Source organism: Eubalaena glacialis, chromosome 15 (genome assembly GCF_028564815.1).
Source record: "Eubalaena glacialis isolate mEubGla1 chromosome 15, mEubGla1.1.hap2.+ XY, whole genome shotgun sequence".
Taxonomy (NCBI): domain Eukaryota; kingdom Metazoa; phylum Chordata; class Mammalia; order Artiodactyla; family Balaenidae; genus Eubalaena; species Eubalaena glacialis.
The window spans coordinates 32,139,218-32,157,345 of record NC_083730.1 but is presented as its reverse complement, the minus strand read 5'-3'; positions in this window follow the sequence as shown (position 1 = coordinate 32,157,345).

Sequence of the window (18,128 nt, the reverse complement as noted above, 5' to 3'; positions counted from 1 at the left end):
GAAACATTTCGTTGTAAGCGGGTTCCATCAGCCTTGCCACCTTTTCTCAGCTGGCATTACTGGAGGGCAGTCTGTTGGCAGACTCCCCTGAGGCCCTGCTTCCCAGGCTGTGATACACACACGCCGCCTGCTTCAGCGCAAAGGGACAGCTTAAGGTAAGGTAAAAACCCTGTGTTGGCAAGTGCCTGCCTAACCCTCGCACAAGCAAAAGCATATTGGCCATTGGTCAAAGGCTTTCCCCACAAGCTTCACACGTTTGCTCCCATGTAGCCTCCGAAGGCCGAGTTGACCTAGCTAGGAATCAAAGTTCAGGAAAGGAACTCAGGGTGCTGGTGACTGCAGGTTGTTTCACCAGGCAACCCAAGTCGAGTACACCCGTACACAATGTAGTAAAGGCCTCACCCTTCAAGCCCTCGTCAATTTCAGAGAGAAAACACCAGGCCTCGGTGTGCTTTCCTGTGGCAAGAAAACTTTGCTTGCATTCCTTAGGAGGCACAGTGGCTCAGGACTGCCCTACCCCAAGGACTCAGGCTGTGCAGCCCGACTGGTTGAGATCAGCCCTTCTGGCTCTCACGGATGAAACCAACTAGGAAAAGAGCCTCTCCTAAGCTGGGGAACGTGGTGGCTTTTCCTAGTCTTCAAAGGAACAGCACTCTGAGGGAGAGGAGCTGCTGACGTGTGGTAGCAAAATCTCCTCTGCTGAAGAGAAACATTTCGTTGTAAGCGGGTTCCCTCAGCCTTGCCACCTTTTCTCAGCTGGCTATACTGGAGGGCAGTCTGTTGGCAGACTCCCCTGAGGCCCTGCTTCCCAGGCTGTGATACACACACGCCGCCTGCTTCAGCGCAAAGGGACAGCTTAAGGTAAGGTAAAAACCCTGTGTTGGCAAGTGCCTGCCTAACCCTCGCACAAGCAAAAGCATATTGGCCATTGGTCAAAGGCTTTCCCCACAAGCTTCACACGTTTGCTCCCATGTAGCCTCCGAAGGCCGAGTTGACCTAGCTAGGAATCAAAGTTCAGGAAAGGAACTCAGGGTGCTGGTGACTGCAGGTTGTTTCTCCAGGCAGCCCAAATCGAGTACATCCATACACAATGTAGTAAAGGCCTCACCCTTCAAGCCCACGTCAATTTCATAGAGAAAACACCAGGCCTCGGTGTGCTTTCCTGTGGCAAGAAAACTTTGCTTGCATTCCTTAGGAGGCACAGTGGCTCAGGACTGCCCTACCCCAAGGACTCAGGCTGTGCAGCCCGACTGGTTGAGATCAGCCCTTCTGGCTCTCACGGATGAAACCAACTAGGAAAAGAGCCTCTCCTAAGCTGGGGAACGTGGTGGCTTTTCCTAGTCTTCAAAGGAACAGCACTCTGAGGGAGAGGAGCTGTTGACGTGTGGTAGCAAAATCTCCTCTGCTGAAGAGAAACATTTCGTTGTAAGCGGGTTCCATCAGCCTTGCCACCTTTTCTCAGCTGGCTATACTGGAGGAGGGTCTGTTGGCAGACTCCCGTGAGGCCCTGCTTCCCAGGCTGTGATACACACACGCCGCCTGCTTCAGCGCAAAGGGACAGCTTAAGGTAAGGTAAAAACCCTGTGTTGGCAAGTGCCTGCCTAACCCTCGCACAAGCAAAAGCATATTGGCCATTGGTCAAAGGCTTTCCCCACAAGCTTCACACGTTTGCTCCCATGTAGCCTCCGAAGGCCGAGTTGACCTAGCTAGGAATCAAAGTTCAGGAAAGGAACTCAGGGTGCTGGTGACTGCAGGTTGTTTCTCCAGGCAGCCCAAATCGAGTACATCCATACACAATGTAGTAAAGGCCTCACCCTTCAAGCCCACGTCAATTTCATAGAGAAAACACCAGGCCTCGGTGTGCTTTCCTGTGGCAAGAAAACTTTGCTTGCATTCCTTAGGAGGCACAGTGGCTCAGGACTGCCCTACCCCAAGGACTCAGGCTGTGCAGCCCGACTGGTTGAGATCAGCCCTTCTGGCTCTCACGGATGAAACCAACTAGGAAAAGAGCCTCTCCTAAGCTGGGGAACGTGGTGGCTTTTCCTAGTCTTCAAAGGAACAGCACTCTGAGGGAGAGGAGCTGCTGACGTGTGGTAGCAAAATCTCCTCTGCTGAAGAGAAACATTTCGTTGTAAGCGGGTTCCATCAGCCTTGCCACCTTTTCTCAGCTGGCTATACTGGAGGGCAGTCTGTTGGCAGACTCCCCTGAGGCCCTGCTTCCCAGGCTGTGATACACACACGCCGCCTGCTTCAGCGCAAAGGGACAGCTTAAGGTAAGGTAAAAACCCTGTGTTGGCAAGTGCCTGCCTAACCCTCGCACAAGCAAAAGCATATTGGCCATTGGTCAAAGGCTTTCCCCACAAGCTTCACACGTTTGCTCCCATGTAGCCTTCGAAGGCCGAGTTGACCTAGCTAGGAATCAAAGTTCAGGAAAGGAACTCAGGGTGCTGGTGACTGCAGGTTGTTTCACCAGGCAGCCCAAATCGAGTACATCCGTACACAATGTAGTAAATGCCTCACCCTTCAAACCCACGTCAATTTCATAGAGAAAACACCAGGCCTCGGTGTGCTTTCCTGTGGCAAGGAAACTTTGCTTGCATTCCTTAGGAGGCACAGTGGCTCAGGACTGCCCTACCCCAAGGACTCAGGCTGTGCAGCCCGACTGGTTGAGATCAGCCCTTCTGGCTCTCACGGATGAAACCAACTAGGAAAAGAGCCTCTCCTAAGCTGGGGAACGTGGTGGCTTTTCCTAGTCTTCAAAGGAACAGCACTCTGAGGGAGAGGAGCTGCTGACGTGTGGTAGCAAAATCTCCTCTGCTGAAGAGAAACATTTCGTTGTAAGCGGGTTCCCTCAGCCTTGCCACCTTTTCTCAGCTGGCATTACTGGAGGGCAGTCTGTTGGCAGACTCCCCTGAGGCCCTGCTTCCCAGGCTGTGATACACACACGCCGCCTGCTTCAGCGCAATGGGACAGCTTAAGGTAAGGTAAAAACCTCCTCTGCTGAAGAGAAACATTTCGTTGTAAGCGGGTTCCATCAGCCTTGCCACCTTTTCTCAGCTGGCATTACTGGAGGGCAGTCTGTTGGCAGACTACCCTGAGGCCCTGCTTCCCAGGCTGTGATAGACACACGCCGCCTGCTTCAGCGCAAAGTGACAGCTTATGGTAAGTTAAAAACCCTGTGCTGGCAAGTGCCTTCCTATACCTCGCACAAGCACAAGCATATTGGCCATTGTTCAAAGGCTTTCCCCCAAGCTTCACACGTTTGTTCCCATCTAGCCTCCGAAGGCCGAGTTGACCTAGCTAGGAATCAAAGTTCAGCAAAGGTACTCAGGGTGCTGGTGACCGCAGGTTGTTTCACCAGGCAGCCCAAATCGATTACATCCATACACAATAGAGTAAAGGCCTCACCCTTCAAGCCCACGTCAATTTCATAGAGAAAACACCAGGCCTCGGTGTGCTTTCCTGTGGCAAGGAAACTTTGCTTGCATTCCTTAGGAGGCACAGTGGCTCAGGACTGCCCAACCCCAAGGACTCAGGCTGTGCAGTCCGACTGGTTGAGATCAGCCCTTCTGGCTCTCACGGATGAAACCAACTAGGAAAAGAGCCTCTCCTAAGCTGGGGAACGTGGTGGCTTTTCCTAGTCTTCAAAGGAACAGCACTCTGAGGGAGAGGAGCTGCTGACGTGTGGTAGCAAAATCTCCTCTGCTGAAGAGAAACATTTCGTTGTAAGCGGGTACCATCATCCTTGCCACCTTTTCTCAGCTGGCATTACTGGAGGGCAGTCTGTTGGCAGACTCCTCCGAGGCCCTGCTTCCCAGGCTGTGATACACACACGCCGCCTGCTTCAGCGCAAAGGGACAGCTTAAGGTAAGGTAAAAACCCTGTGTTGGCATGTGCCTGCCTAACCCTCGCACAAGCAAAAGCATATTGGCCATTGGTCAAAGGCTTTCCCCACAAGCTTCACACGTTTGCTCCCATGTAGCCTCCGAAGGCCGAGTTGACCTAGCTAGGAATCAAAGTTCAGGAAAGGAACTCAGGGTGCTGGTGACTGCAGGTTGTTTCACCAGGCAGCCCAAATCGAGTACATCCGTACACAATGTAGTAAAGGCCTCACCCTTCAAGCCCACGTCAATTTCATAGAGAAAACACCAGGCCTCGGTGTGCTTTCCTGTGGCAAGAAAACTTTGCTTGCATTCCTTAGGAGGCACAGTGGCTCAGGACTGCCCTACCCCAAGGACTGAGGCTGTGCAGCCCGACTGGTTGAGATCAGCCCTTCTGGCTCTCACGGATGAAACCAACTAGGAAAAGAGCCTCTCCTAAGCTGGGGAACGTGGTGGCTTTTCCTAGTCTTCAAAGGAACAGCACTCTGAGGGAGAGGAGCTGTTGACGTGTGGTAGCAAAATCTCCTCTGCTGAAGAGAAACATTTCGTTGTAAGCGGGTTCCATCAGCCTTGCCACCTTTTCTCAGCTGGCTATACTGGAGGAGGGTCTGTTGGCAGACTCCCCTGAGGCCCTGCTTCCCAGGCTGTGATACACACACGCCGCCTGCTTCAGCGCAAAGGGACAGCTTAAGGTAAGGTAAAAACCCTGTGTTGGCAAGTGCCTGCCTAACCCTCGCACAAGCAAAAGCATATTGGCCATTGGTCAAAGGCTTTCCCCACAAGCTTCACACGTTTGCTCCCATGTAGCCTCCGAAGGCCGAGTTGACCTAGCTAGGAATCAAAGTTCAGGAAAGGAACTCAGGGTGCTGGTGACTGCAGGTTGTTTCTCCAGGCAGCCCAAATCGAGTACATCCATACACAATGTAGTAAAGGCCTCACCCTTCAAGCCCACGTCAATTTCATAGAGAAAACACCAGGCCTCGGTGTGCTTTCCTGTGGCAAGAAAACTTTGCTTGCATTCCTTAGGAGGCACAGTGGCTCAGGACTGCCCTACCCCAAGGACTGAGGCTGTGCAGCCCGACTGGTTGAGATCAGCCCTTCTGGCTCTCACGGATGAAACCAACTAGGAAAAGAGCCTCTCCTAAGCTGGGGAACGTGGTGGCTTTTCCTAGTCTTCAAAGGAACAGCACTCTGAGGGAGAGGAGCTGCTGACGTGTGGTAGCAAAATCTCCTCTGCTGAAGAGAAACATTTCGTTGTAAGCGGGTTCCATCAGCCTTGCCACCTTTTCTCAGCTGGCTATACTGGAGGGCAGTCTGTTGGCAGACTCCCCTGAGGCCCTGCTTCCCAGGCTGTGATACACACACGCCGCCTGCTTCAGCGCAAAGGGACAGCTTAAGGTAAGGTAAAAACCCTGTGTTGGCAAGTGCCTGCCTAACCCTCGCACAAGCAAAAGCATATTGGCCATTGGTCAAAGGCTTTCCCCACAAGCTTCACACGTTTGCTCCCATGTAGCCTTCGAAGGCCGAGTTGACCTAGCTAGGAATCAAAGTTCAGGAAAGGAACTCAGGGTGCTGGTGACTGCAGGTTGTTTCACCAGGCAGCCCAAATCGAGTACATCCGTACACAATGTAGTAAATGCCTCACCCTTCAAACCCACGTCAATTTCATAGAGAAAACACCAGGCCTCGGTGTGCTTTCCTGTGGCAAGGAAACTTTGCTTGCATTCCTTAGGAGGCACAGTGGCTCAGGACTGCCCTACCCCAAGGACTCAGGCTGTGCAGCCCGACTGGTTGAGATCAGCCCTTCTGGCTCTCACGGATGAAACCAACTAGGAAAAGAGCCTCTCCTAAGCTGGGGAACGTGGTGGCTTTTCCTAGTCTTCAAAGGAACAGCACTCTGAGGGAGAGGAGCTGCTGACGTGTGGTAGCAAAATCTCCTCTGCTGAAGAGAAACATTTCGTTGTAAGCGGGTTCCCTCAGCCTTGCCACCTTTTCTCAGATGGCATTACTGGAGGGCAGTCTGTTGGCAGACTCCCCTGAGGCCCTGCTTCCCAGGCTGTGATACACACACGCCGCCTGCTTCAGCGCAATGGGACAGCTTAAGGTAAGGTAAAAACCTCCTCTGCTGAAGAGAAACATTTCGTTGTAAGCGGGTTCCATCAGCCTTGCCACCTTTTCTCAGCTGGCATTACTGGAGGGCAGTCTGTTGGCAGACTACCCTGAGGCCCTGCTTCCCAGGCTGTGATAGACACACGCCGCCTGCTTCAGCGCAAAGTGACAGCTTATGGTAAGTTAAAAACCCTGTGCTGGCAAGTGCCTTCCTATACCTCGCACAAGCACAAGCATATTGGCCATTGTTCAAAGGCTTTCCCCCAAGCTTCACACGTTTGTTCCCATCTAGCCTCCGAAGGCCGAGTTGACCTAGCTAGGAATCAAAGTTCAGCAAAGGTACTCAGGGTGCTGGTGACCGCAGGTTGTTTCACCAGGCAGCCCAAATCGATTACATCCATACACAATAGAGTAAAGGCCTCACCCTTCAAGCCCACGTCAATTTCATAGAGAAAACACCAGGCCTCGGTGTGCTTTCCTGTGGCAAGGAAACTTTGCTTGCATTCCTTAGGAGGCACAGTGGCTCAGGACTGCCCAACCCCAAGGACTCAGGCTGTGCAGTCCGACTGGTTGAGATCAGCCCTTCTGGCTCTCACGGATGAAACCAACTAGGAAAAGAGCCTCTCCTAAGCTGGGGAACGTGGTGGCTTTTCCTAGTCTTCAAAGGAACAGCACTCTGAGGGAGAGGAGCTGCTGACGTGTGGTAGCAAAATCTCCTCTGCTGAAGAGAAACATTTCGTTGTAAGCGGGTACCATCATCCTTGCCACCTTTTCTCAGCTGGCATTACTGGAGGGCAGTCTGTTGGCAGACTCCTCCGAGGCCCTGCTTCCCAGGCTGTGATACACACACGCCGCCTGCTTCAGCGCAAAGGGACAGCTTAAGGTAAGGTAAAAACCCTGTGTTGGCAAGTGCCTGCCTAACCCTCGCACAAGCAAAAGCATATTGGCCATTGGTCAAAGGCTTTCCCCACAAGCTTCACACGTTTGCTCCCATGTAGCCTCCGAAGGCCGAGTTGACCTAGCTAGGAATCAAAGTTCAGGAAAGGAACTCAGGGTGCTGGTGACTGCAGGTTGTTTCACCAGGCAGCCCAAATCGAGTACATCCGTACACAATGTAGTAAAGGCCTCACCCTTCAAGCCCACGTCAATTTCATAGAGAAAACACCAGGCCTCGGTGTGCTTTCCTGTGGCAAGAAAACTTTGCTTGCATTCCTTAGGAGGCACAGTGGCTCAGGACTGCCCTACCCCAAGGACTCAGGCTGTGCAGCCCGACTGGTTGAGATCAGCCCTTCTGGCTCTCACGGATGAAACCAACTAGGAAAAGAGCCTCTCCTAAGCTGGGGAACGAGGTGGCTTTTCCTAGTCTTCAAAGGAACAGCACTCTGAGGGAGAGGAGCTGCTGACGTGTGGTAGCAAAATCTCCTCTGCTGAAGAGAAACATTTCGTTGTAAGCGGGTTCCCTCAGCCTTGCCACCTTTTCTCAGCTGGCTATACTGGAGGGCAGTCTGTTGGCAGACTCCCCTGAGGCCCTGCTTCCCAGGCTGTGATACACACACGCCGCCTGCTTCAGTGCAATGGGACAGCTTAAGGTAAGGTAAAAACCTCCTCTGCTGAAGAGAAACATTTCGTTGTAAGCGGGTTCCATCAGCCTTGCCACCTTTTCTCAGCTGGCATTACTGGAGGGCAGTCTGTTGGCAGACTCCCCTGAGGCCCTGCTTCCCAGGCTGTGATACACACACGCCGCCTGCTTCAGCGCAAAGGGACAGCTTAAGGTAAGGTAAAAACCCTGTGTTGGCAAGTGCCTGCCTAACCCTCGCACAAGCAAAAGCATATTGGCCATTGGTCAAAGGCTTTCCCCACAAGCTTCACACGTTTGCTCCCATGTAGCCTCCGAAGGCCGAGTTGACCTAGCTAGGAATCAAAGTTCAGGAAAGGAACTCAGGGTGCTGGTGACTGCAGGTTGTTTCACCAGGCAACCCAAGTCGAGTACACCCGTACACAATGTAGTAAAGGCCTCACCCTTCAAGCCCTCGTCAATTTCAGAGAGAAAACACCAGGCCTCGGTGTGCTTTCCTGTGGCAAGAAAACTTTGCTTGCATTCCTTAGGAGGCACAGTGGCTCAGGACTGCCCTACCCCAAGGACTCAGGCTGTGCAGCCCGACTGGTTGAGATCAGCCCTTCTGGCTCTCACGGATGAAACCAACTAGGAAAAGAGCCTCTCCTAAGCTGGGGAACGTGGTGGCTTTTCCTAGTCTTCAAAGGAACAGCACTCTGAGGGAGAGGAGCTGCTGACGTGTGGTAGCAAAATCTCCTCTGCTGAAGAGAAACATTTCGTTGTAAGCGGGTTCCATCAGCCTTGCCACCTTTTCTCAGCTGGCTATACTGGAGGGCAGTCTGTTGGCAGACTCCCCTGAGGCCCTGCTTCCCAGGCTGTGATACACACACGCCGCCTGCTTCAGCGCAATGGGACAGCTTAAGGTAAGGTAAAAACCTCCTCTGCTGAAGAGAAACATTTCGTTGTAAGCGGGTTCTATCAGCCTTGCCACCTTTTCTCAGCTGGCATTACTGGAGGGCAGTCTGTTGGCAGACTACCCTGAGGCCCTGCTTCCCAGGCTGTGATAGACACACGCCGCCTGCTTCAGCGCAAAGTGACAGCTTATGGTAAGTTAAAAACCCTGTGTTGGCAAATGCCTTCCTATACCTCGCACAAGCACAAGCATATTGGCCATTGTTCAAAGTCTTTCCCCCAAGCTTCACACGTTTGTTCCCATCTAGCCTCCGAAGGCCGAGTTGACCTAGCTAGGAATCAGAGTTCAGGAAAGGTACTCAGGGTGCTGGTGACCGCAGGTTGTTTCACCAGGCAGCCCTAATCGATTACATCCATACACAATATAGTAAAGGCCTCACCCTTCAAGCCCACGTCAATTTCATAGAGAAAACACCAGGCCTCGGTGTGCTTTCCTGTGGCAAGGAAACTTTGCTTGCATTCCTTAGGAGGCACAGTGGCTCAGGACTGCCCTACCCCAAGGACTCAGGCTGTGCAGCCCGACTGGTTGAGATCAGCCCTTCTGGCTCTCACGGATGAAACCAACTAGGAAAAGAGCCTCTCCTAAGCTGGGGAACGTGGTGGCTTTTCCTAGTCTTCAAAGGAACAGCACTCTGAGGGAGAGGAGCTGCTGACATGTGGTAGCAAAATCTCCTCTGCTGAAGAGAAACATTTCGTTGTAAGCGGGTTCCATCAGCCTTGCCACCTTTTCTCAGCTGGCTATACTGGAGGGCAGTCTGTTGGCAGACTCCCCTGAGGCCCTGCTTCCCAGGCTGTGATACACACACGCCGCCTGCTTCAGCGCAAAGGGACAGCTTAAGGTAAGGTAAAAACCCTGTGTTGGCAAGTGCCTGCCTAACCCTCGCACAAGCAAAAGCATATTGGCCATTGGTCAAAGGCTTTCCCCACAAGCTTCACACGTTTGCTCCCATGTAGCCTCCGAAGGCCGAGTTGACCTAGCTAGGAATCAAAGTTCAGGAAAGGAACTCAGGGTGCTGGTGACTGCAGGTTGTTTCTCCAGGCAGCCCAAATCGAGTACATCCATACACAATGTAGTAAAGGCCTCACCCTTCAAGCCCACGTCAATTTCATAGAGAAAACACCAGGCCTCGGTGTGCTTTCCTGTGGCAAGAAAACTTTGCTTGCATTCCTTAGGAGGCACAGTGGCTCAGGACTGCCCTACCCCAAGGACTGAGGCTGTGCAGCCCGACTGGTTGAGATCAGCCCTTCTGGCTCTCACGGATGAAACCAACTAGGAAAAGAGCCTCTCCTAAGCTGGGGAACGTGGTGGCTTTTCCTAGTCTTCAAAGGAACAGCACTCTGAGGGAGAGGAGCTGTTGACGTGTGGTAGCAAAATCTCCTCTGCTGAAGAGAAACATTTCGTTGTAAGCGGGTTCCATCAGCCTTGCCACCTTTTCTCAGCTGGCTATACTGGAGGAGGGTCTGTTGGCAGACTCCCGTGAGGCCCTGCTTCCCAGGCTGTGATACACACACGCCGCCTGCTTCAGCGCAATGGGACAGCTTAAGGTAAGGTATAAACCTCCTCTGCTGAAGAGAAACATTTCGTTGTAAGCGGGTTCCATCAGCCTTGCCACCTTTTCTCAGCTGGCATTACTGGAGGGCTGTCTGTTGGCAGACTACCCTGAGGCCCTGCTTCCCAGGCTGTGATAGACACACGCCGCCTGCTTCAGCGCAAAGTGACAGCTTATGGTAAGTTAAAAACCCTGTGTTGGCAAGTGCCTTCCTATACCTCGCACAAGCACAAGCATATTGGCCATTGTTCAAAGGCTTTCCCCCAAGCTTCACACGTTTGGTCCCATCTAGCCTCCGAAGGCCGAGTTGACCTAGCTAGGAATCAGAGTTCAGCAAAGGTACTCAGGGTGCTGGTGACCGCAGGTTGTTTCACCAGGCAGCCCAAATCGATTACATCCATACACAATATAGTAAAGGCCTCACCCTTCAAGCCCACGTCAATTTCATAGAGAAAACACCAGGCCTCGGTGTGCTTTCCTGTGGCAAGGAAACTTTGCTTGCATTCCTTAGGAGGCACAGTGGCTCAGGACTGCCCTACCCCAAGGACTCAGGCTGTGCAGCCCGACTGGTTGAGATCAGCCCTTCTGGCTCTCACGGATGAAACCAACTAGGAAAAGAGCCTCTCCTAAGCTGGGGAACGTGGTGGCTTTTCCTAGTCTTCAAAGGAACAGCACTCTGAGGGAGAGGAGCTGCTGACGTGTGGTAGCAAAATCTCCTCTGCTGAAGAGAAACATTTCATTGTAAGCGGGTTCCATCAGCCTTGCCACCTTTTCTCAGCTGGCTATACTGGAGGGCAGTCTGTTGGCAGACTCCCCTGAGGCCCTGCTTCCCAGGCTGTGATACACCCACGCCGCCTGCTTCAGCGCAAAGGGACAGCTTAAGGTAAGGTAAAAACCCTGTGTTGGCAAGTGCCTGCCTAACCCTCGCACAAGCAAAAGCATATTGGCCATTGGTCAAAGGCTTTCCCCACAAGCTTCACACGTTTGCTCCCATGTAGCCTCCGAAGGCCGAGTTGACCTAGCTAGGAATCAAAGTTCAGGAAAGGAACTCAGGGTGCTGGTGACTGCAGGTTATTTCACCAGGCAGCCCAAAAAGAGTACAACCGTACACAATGTAGTAAAGGCCTCACCCTTCAAGCCCTCGTCAATTTCATAGAGAAAACACCAGGCCTCGGTGTGCTTTCCTGTGGCAAGAAAACTTTGCTTGCATTCCTTAGGAGGCACAGTGGCTCAGGACTGCCCTACCCCAAGGACTCAGGCTGTGCAGCCCGACTGGTTGAGATCAGCCCTTCTGGCTCTCACGGATGAAACCAACTAGGAAAAGAGCCTCTCCTAAGCTGGGGAACGTGGTGGCTTTTCCTAGTCTTCAAAGGAACAGCACTGAGGGGGAGGAGCTGCTGACGTGTGGTAGCAAAATCTCCTCTGCTGAAGAGAAACATTTCGTTGTAAGCGGGTTCCATCAGCCTTGCCACCTTTTCTCAGCTGGCATTACTGGAGGGCAGTCTGTTGGCAGACTCCCCCGAGGCCCTGCTTCCCAGGCTGTGATACACACACGCCGCCTGCTTCAGCGCAAAGGGACAGCTTATGGTAAGTTAAAAACCCTGTGTTGGCAAGTGCCTTCCTATACCTCGCACAAGCACAAGCATATTGGCCATTGTTCAAAGGCTTTCCCCCAAGCTTCACACGTTTGTTCCCATCTAGCCTCCGAAGGCCGAGTTGACCTAGCTAGGAATCAAAGTTCAGCAAAGGTACTCAGGGTGCTGGTGACCGCAGGTTGTTTCACCAGGCAGCCCTAATCGATTACATCCATACACAATATAGTAAAGGCCTCACCCTTCAAGCCCACGTCAATTTCATAGAGAAAACACCAGGCCTCGGTGTGCTTTCCTGTGGCAAGGAAACTTTGCTTGCATTCCTTAGGAGGCACAGTGGCTCAGGACTGCCCTACCCCAAGGACTCAGGCTGTGCAGCCCGACTGGTTGAGATCAGCCCTTCTGGCTCTCACGGATGAAACCAACTAGGAAAAGAGCCTCTCCTAAGCTGGGGAACGTGGTGGCTTTTCCTAGTCTTCAAAGGAACAGCACTCTGAGGGAGAGGAGCTGCTGACGTGTGGTAGCAAAATCTCCTCTGCTGAAGAGAAACATTTCGTTGTAAGCGGGTTCCATCAGCCTTGCCACCTTTTCTCAGCTGGCTATACTGGAGGGCAGTCTGTTGGCAGACTCCCCTGAGGCCCTGCTTCCCAGGCTGTGATACACACACGCCGCCTGCTTCAGCGCAATGGGACAGCTTAAGGTAAGGTAAAAACCTCCTCTGGTGAAGAGGAACATTTCGTGTAAGCGGGTTCCATCAGCCTTGCCACCTTTTCTCAGCTGGCATTACTGGAGGGCAGTCTGTTGGCGGACTCCCCTGAGGCCCTGCTTCCCAGGCTGTGATACACACACGCCGCCTGCTTCAGCGCAAAGGGACAGCTTAAGGTAAGGTAAAAACCCTGTGTTGGCAAGTGCCTGCCTAACCCTCGCACAAGCAAAAGCATATTGGCCATTGGTCAAAGGCTTTCCCCACAAGCTTCACACGTTTGCTCCCATGTAGCCTCCGAAGGCCGAGTTGACCTAGCTAGGAATCAAAGTTCAGGAAAGGAACTCAGGGTGCTGGTGACTGCAGGTTGTTTCACCAGGCAGCCCAAGTCGAGTACATCCGTACACAATGTAGTAAAGGCCTCACCCTTCAAGCCCTCGTCAATTTCATAGAGAAAACACCAGGCCTCGGTGTGCTTTCCTGTGGCAAGAAAACTTTGCTTGCATTCCTTAGGAGGCACAGTGGCTCAGGACTGCCCTACCCCAAGGACTCAGGCTGTGCAGCCCGACTGGTTGAGATCAGCCCTTCTGGCTCTCACGGATGAAACCAACTAGGGAAAGAGCCTCTCCTAAGCTGGGGAACGTGGTGGCTTTTCCTAGTCTTCAAAGGAACAGCACTCTGAGGGAGAGGAGCTGCTGACGTGTGGTAGCAAAATCTCCTCTGCTGAAGAGAAACATTTCGTTGTAAGCGGGTTCCATCAGCCTTGCCACCTTTTCTCAGCTGGCTATACTGGAGGGCAGTCTGTTGGCAGACTCACCTGAGGCCCTGCTTCCCAGGCTGTGATACACACACGCCGCCTGCTTCAGCGCAATGGGACAGCTTAAGGTAAGGTAAAAACCTCCTCTGCTGAAGAGAAACATTTCTTTGTAAGCGGGTTCCATCAGCCTTGCCACTTTTTCTCAGCTGGCATTACTGGAGGGCAGTCTGTTGGCAGACTACCCTGAGGCCCTGCTTCCCAGGCTGTGATAGACACACGCCGCCTGCTTCAGCGCAAAGTGACACCTTATGGTACGTTAAAAACCCTGTGTTGGCAAGTGCCTTCCTATACCTCGCACAAGCACAAGCATATTGGCCATTGTTCAAAGGCTTTCCCCCAAGCTTCACACGTTTGGTCCCATCTAGCCTCCGAAGGCCGAGTTGACCTAGCTAGGAATCAGAGTTCAGCAAAGGTACTCAGGGTGCTGGTGACCGCAGGTTGTTTCACCAGGCAGCCCAAATCGATTACATCCATACACAATATAGTAAACGCCTCACCCTTCAAGCCCACGTCAATTTCATAGAGAAAACACCAGGCCTCGGTGTGCTTTCCTGTGGCAAGGAAACTTTGCTTGCATTCCTTAGGAGGCACAGTGGCTCAGGACTGCCCTACCCCAAGGACTCAGGCTGTGCAGCCCGACTGGTTGAGATCAGCCCTTCTGGCTCTCACGGATGAAACCAACTAGGAAAAGAGCCTCTCCTAAGCTGGGGAACGTGGTGGCTTTTCCTAGTCTTCAAAGGAACAGCACTCTGAGGGAGAGGAGCTGCTGACGTGTGGTAGCAAAATCTCCTCTTCTGAAGAGAAACATTTCATTGTAAGCGGGTTCCATCAGCCTTGCCACCTTTTCTCAGCTGGCATTACTGGAGGGCAGTCTGTTGGCAGACTCCCCTGAGGCCCTGCTTCCCAGGCTGTGATACACACACGCCGCCTGCTTCAGCGCAAAGGGACAGCTTAAGGTAAGGTAAAAACCCTGTGTTGGCAAGTGCCTGCCTAACCCTCGCACAAGCAAAAGCATATTGGCCATTGGTCAAAGGCTTTCCCCACAAGCTTCACACGTTTGCTCCCATGTAGCCTCCGAAGGCCGAGTTGACCTAGCTAGGAATCAAAGTTCAGGAAAGGAACTCAGGGTGCTGGTGACTGCAGGTTGTTTCTCCAGGCAGCCCAAATCGAGTACATCCATACACAATGTAGTAAAGGCCTCACCCTTCAAGCCCACGTCAATTTCATAGAGAAAACACCAGGCCTCGGTGTGCTTTCCTGTGGCAAGAAAACTTTGCTTGCATTCCTTAGGAGGCACAGTGGCTCAGGACTGCCCTACCCCAAGGACTCAGGCTGTGCAGCCCGACTGGTTGAGATCAGCCCTTCTGGCTCTCACGGATGAAACCAACTAGGAAAAGAGCCTCTCCTAAGCTGGGGAACGTGGTGGCTTTTCCTAGTCTTCAAAGGAACAGCACTGAGGGGGAGGAGCTGCTGACGTGTGGTAGCAAAATCTCCTCTGCTGAAGAGAAACATTTCGTTGTAAGCGGGTTCCATCAGCCTTGCCACCTTTTCTCAGCTGGCATTACTGGAGGGCAGTCTGTTGGCAGACTCCCCCGAGGCCCTGCTTCCCAGGCTGTGATACACACACGCCGCCTGCTTCAGCGCAAAGGGACAGCTTATGGTAAGTTAAAAACCCTGTGTTGGCAAGTGCCTTCCTATACCTCGCACAAGCACAAGCATATTGGCCATTGTTCAAAGGCTTTCCCCCAAGCTTCACACGTTTGTTCCCATCTAGCCTCCGAAGGCCGAGTTGACCTAGCTAGGAATCAAAGTTCAGCAAAGGTACTCAGGGTGCTGGTGACCGCAGGTTGTTTCACCAGGCAGCCCTAATCGATTACATCCATACACAATATAGTAAAGGCCTCACCCTTCAAGCCCACGTCAATTTCATAGAGAAAACACCAGGCCTCGGTGTGCTTTCCTGTGGCAAGGAAACTTTGCTTGCATTCCTTAGGAGGCACAGTGGCTCAGGACTGCCCTACCCCAAGGACTCAGGCTGTGCAGCCCGACTGGTTGAGATCAGCCCTTCTGGCTCTCACGGATGAAACCAACTAGGAAAAGAGCCTCTCCTAAGCTGGGGAACGTGGTGGCTTTTCCTAGTCTTCAAAGGAACAGCACTCTGAGGGAGAGGAGCTGCTGACGTGTGGTAGCAAAATCTCCTCTGCTGAAGAGAAACATTTCGTTGTAAGCGGGTTCCATCAGCCTTGCCACCTTTTCTCAGCTGGCTATACTGGAGGGCAGTCTGTTGGCAGACTCCCCTGAGGCCCTGCTTCCCAGGCTGTGATACACACACGCCGCCTGCTTCAGCGCAATGGGACAGCTTAAGGTAAGGTAAAAACCTCCTCTGGTGAAGAGGAACATTTCGTGTAAGCGGGTTCTATCAGCCTTGCCACCTTTTCTCAGCTGGCATTACTGGAGGGCAGTCTGTTGGCGGACTCCCCTGAGGCCCTGCTTCCCAGGCTGTGATACACACACGCCGCCTGCTTCAGCGCAAAGGGACAGCTTAAGGTAAGGTAAAAACCCTGTGTTGGCAAGTGCCTGCCTAACCCTCGCACAAGCAAAAGCATATTGGCCATTGGTCAAAGGCTTTCCCCACAAGCTTCACACGTTTGCTCCCATGTAGCCTCCGAAGGCCGAGTTGACCTAGCTAGGAATCAAAGTTCAGGAAAGGAACTCAGGGTGCTGGTGACTGCAGGTTGTTTCACCAGGCAGCCCAAGTCGAGTACATCCGTACACAATGTAGTAAAGGCCTCACCCTTCAAGCCCTCGTCAATTTCATAGAGAAAACAGCAGGCCTCGGTGTGCTTTCCTGTGGCAAGAAAACTTTGCTTGCATTCCTTAGGAGGCACAGTGGCTCAGGACTGCCCTACCCCAAGGACTCAGGCTGTGCAGCCCGACTGGTTGAGATCAGCCCTTCTGGCTCTCACGGATGAAACCAACTAGGAAAAGAGCCTCTCCTAAGCTGGGGAACGTGGTGGCTTTTCCTAGTCTTCAAAGGAACAGCACTCTGAGGGAGAGGAGCTGCTGACGTGTGGTAGCAAAATCTCCTCTGCTGAAGAGAAACATTTCGTTGTAAGCGGGTTCCATCAGCCTTGCCACCTTTTCTCAGCTGGCTATACTGGAGGGCAGTCTGTTGGCAGACTCACCTGAGGCCCTGCTTCCCAGGCTGTGATACACACACGCCGCCTGCTTCAGCGCAATGGGACAGCTTAAGGTAAGGTAAAAACCTCCTCTGCTGAAGAGAAACATTTCGTTGTAAGCGGGTTCCATCAGCCTTGCCACCTTTTCTCAGCGGCATTACTGGAGGGCAGTCTGTTGGCAGACTACCCTGAGGCCCTGCTTCCCAGGCTGTGATAGACACACGCCGCCTGCTTCAGCGCAAAGTGACACCTTATGGTACGTTAAAAACCCTGTGTTGGCAAGTGCCTTCCTATACCTCGCACAAGCACAAGCATATTGGCCATTGTTCAAAGTCTTTACCCCAAGCTTCACACGTTTGTTCCCATCTAGCCTCCGAAGGCCGAGTTGACCTAGCTAGGAATCAAAGTTCAGGAAAGGAACTCAGGGTGCTGGTGACTGCAGGTTGTTTCACCAGGCAGCCCAAATCGAGTACATCCGTACACAATGTAGTAAAGGCCTCACCCTTCAAGCCCACGTCAATTTCAGAGAGAAAACACCAGGCCTCGGTGTGCTTTCCTGTGGCAAGAAAACTTTGCTTGCATTCCTTAGGAGGCACAGTGGCTCAGGACTGCCCTACCCCAAGGACTCAGGCTGTGCAGCCCGACTGGTTGAGATCAGCCCTTCTGGCTCTCACGGATGAAACCAACTATGAAAAGACCCTCTCCTAAGCTGGGGAACGTGGTGGCTTTTCCTAGTCTTCAAAGGAACAGCACTCTGAGGGAGAGGAGCTGCTGACGTGTGGTAGCAAAATCTCCTCTGCTGAAGAGAAACATTTCGTTGTAAGCGGGTTCCATCAGCCTTGCCACCTTTTCTCAGCTGGCATTACTGGAGGGCAGTCTGTTGGCAGACTACCCTGAGGCCCTGCTTCCCAGGCTGTGATAGACACACGCCGCCTGCTTCAGCGCAAAGTGACAGCTTATGGTAAGTTAAAAACCCTGTGTTGGCAAGTGCCTTCCTATACCTCGCACAAGCACAAGCATATTGAACATTGTTCAAAGTGTTTCCCCCAAGCTTCACACGTTTGTTCCCATCTAGCCTCCGAAGGCCGAGTTGACCTAGCTAGGAATCAAAGTTCAGCAAAGGTACTCAGGGTGCTGGTGACCGCAGGTTGTTTCACCAGGCAGCCCTAATCGATTACATCCATACACAATATAGTAAAGGCCTCACCCTTCAAGCCCACGTCAATTTCATAGAGAAAACACCAGGCCTCGGTGTGCTTTCCTGTGGCAAGGAAACTTTGCTTGCATTCCTTAGGAGGCACAGTGGCTCAGGACTGCCCTACCCCAAGGACTCAGGCTGTGCAGCCCGACTGGTTGAGATCAGCCCTTCTGGCTCTCACGGATGAAACCAACTAGGAAAAGAGCCTCTCCTAAGCTGGGGAACGTGGTGGCTTTTCCTAGTCTTCAAAGGAACAGCACTCTGAGGGAGAGGAGCTGCTGACGTGTGGTAGCAAAATCTCCTCTGCTGAAGAGAAACATTTCGTTGTAAGCGGGTTCCATCAGCCTTGCCACCTGTTCTCAGCTGGCTATACTGGAGGGCAGTCTGTTGGCAGACTCCCCTGAGGCCCTGCTTCCCAGGCTGTGATACACACACGCCGCCTGCTTCAGCGCAAAGGGACAGCTTAAGGTAAGGTAAAAACCCTGTGTTGGCAAGTGCCTGCCTAACCCTCGCACAAGCAAAAGCATATTGGCCATTGGTCAAAGGCTTTCCCCACAAGCTTCACACGTTTG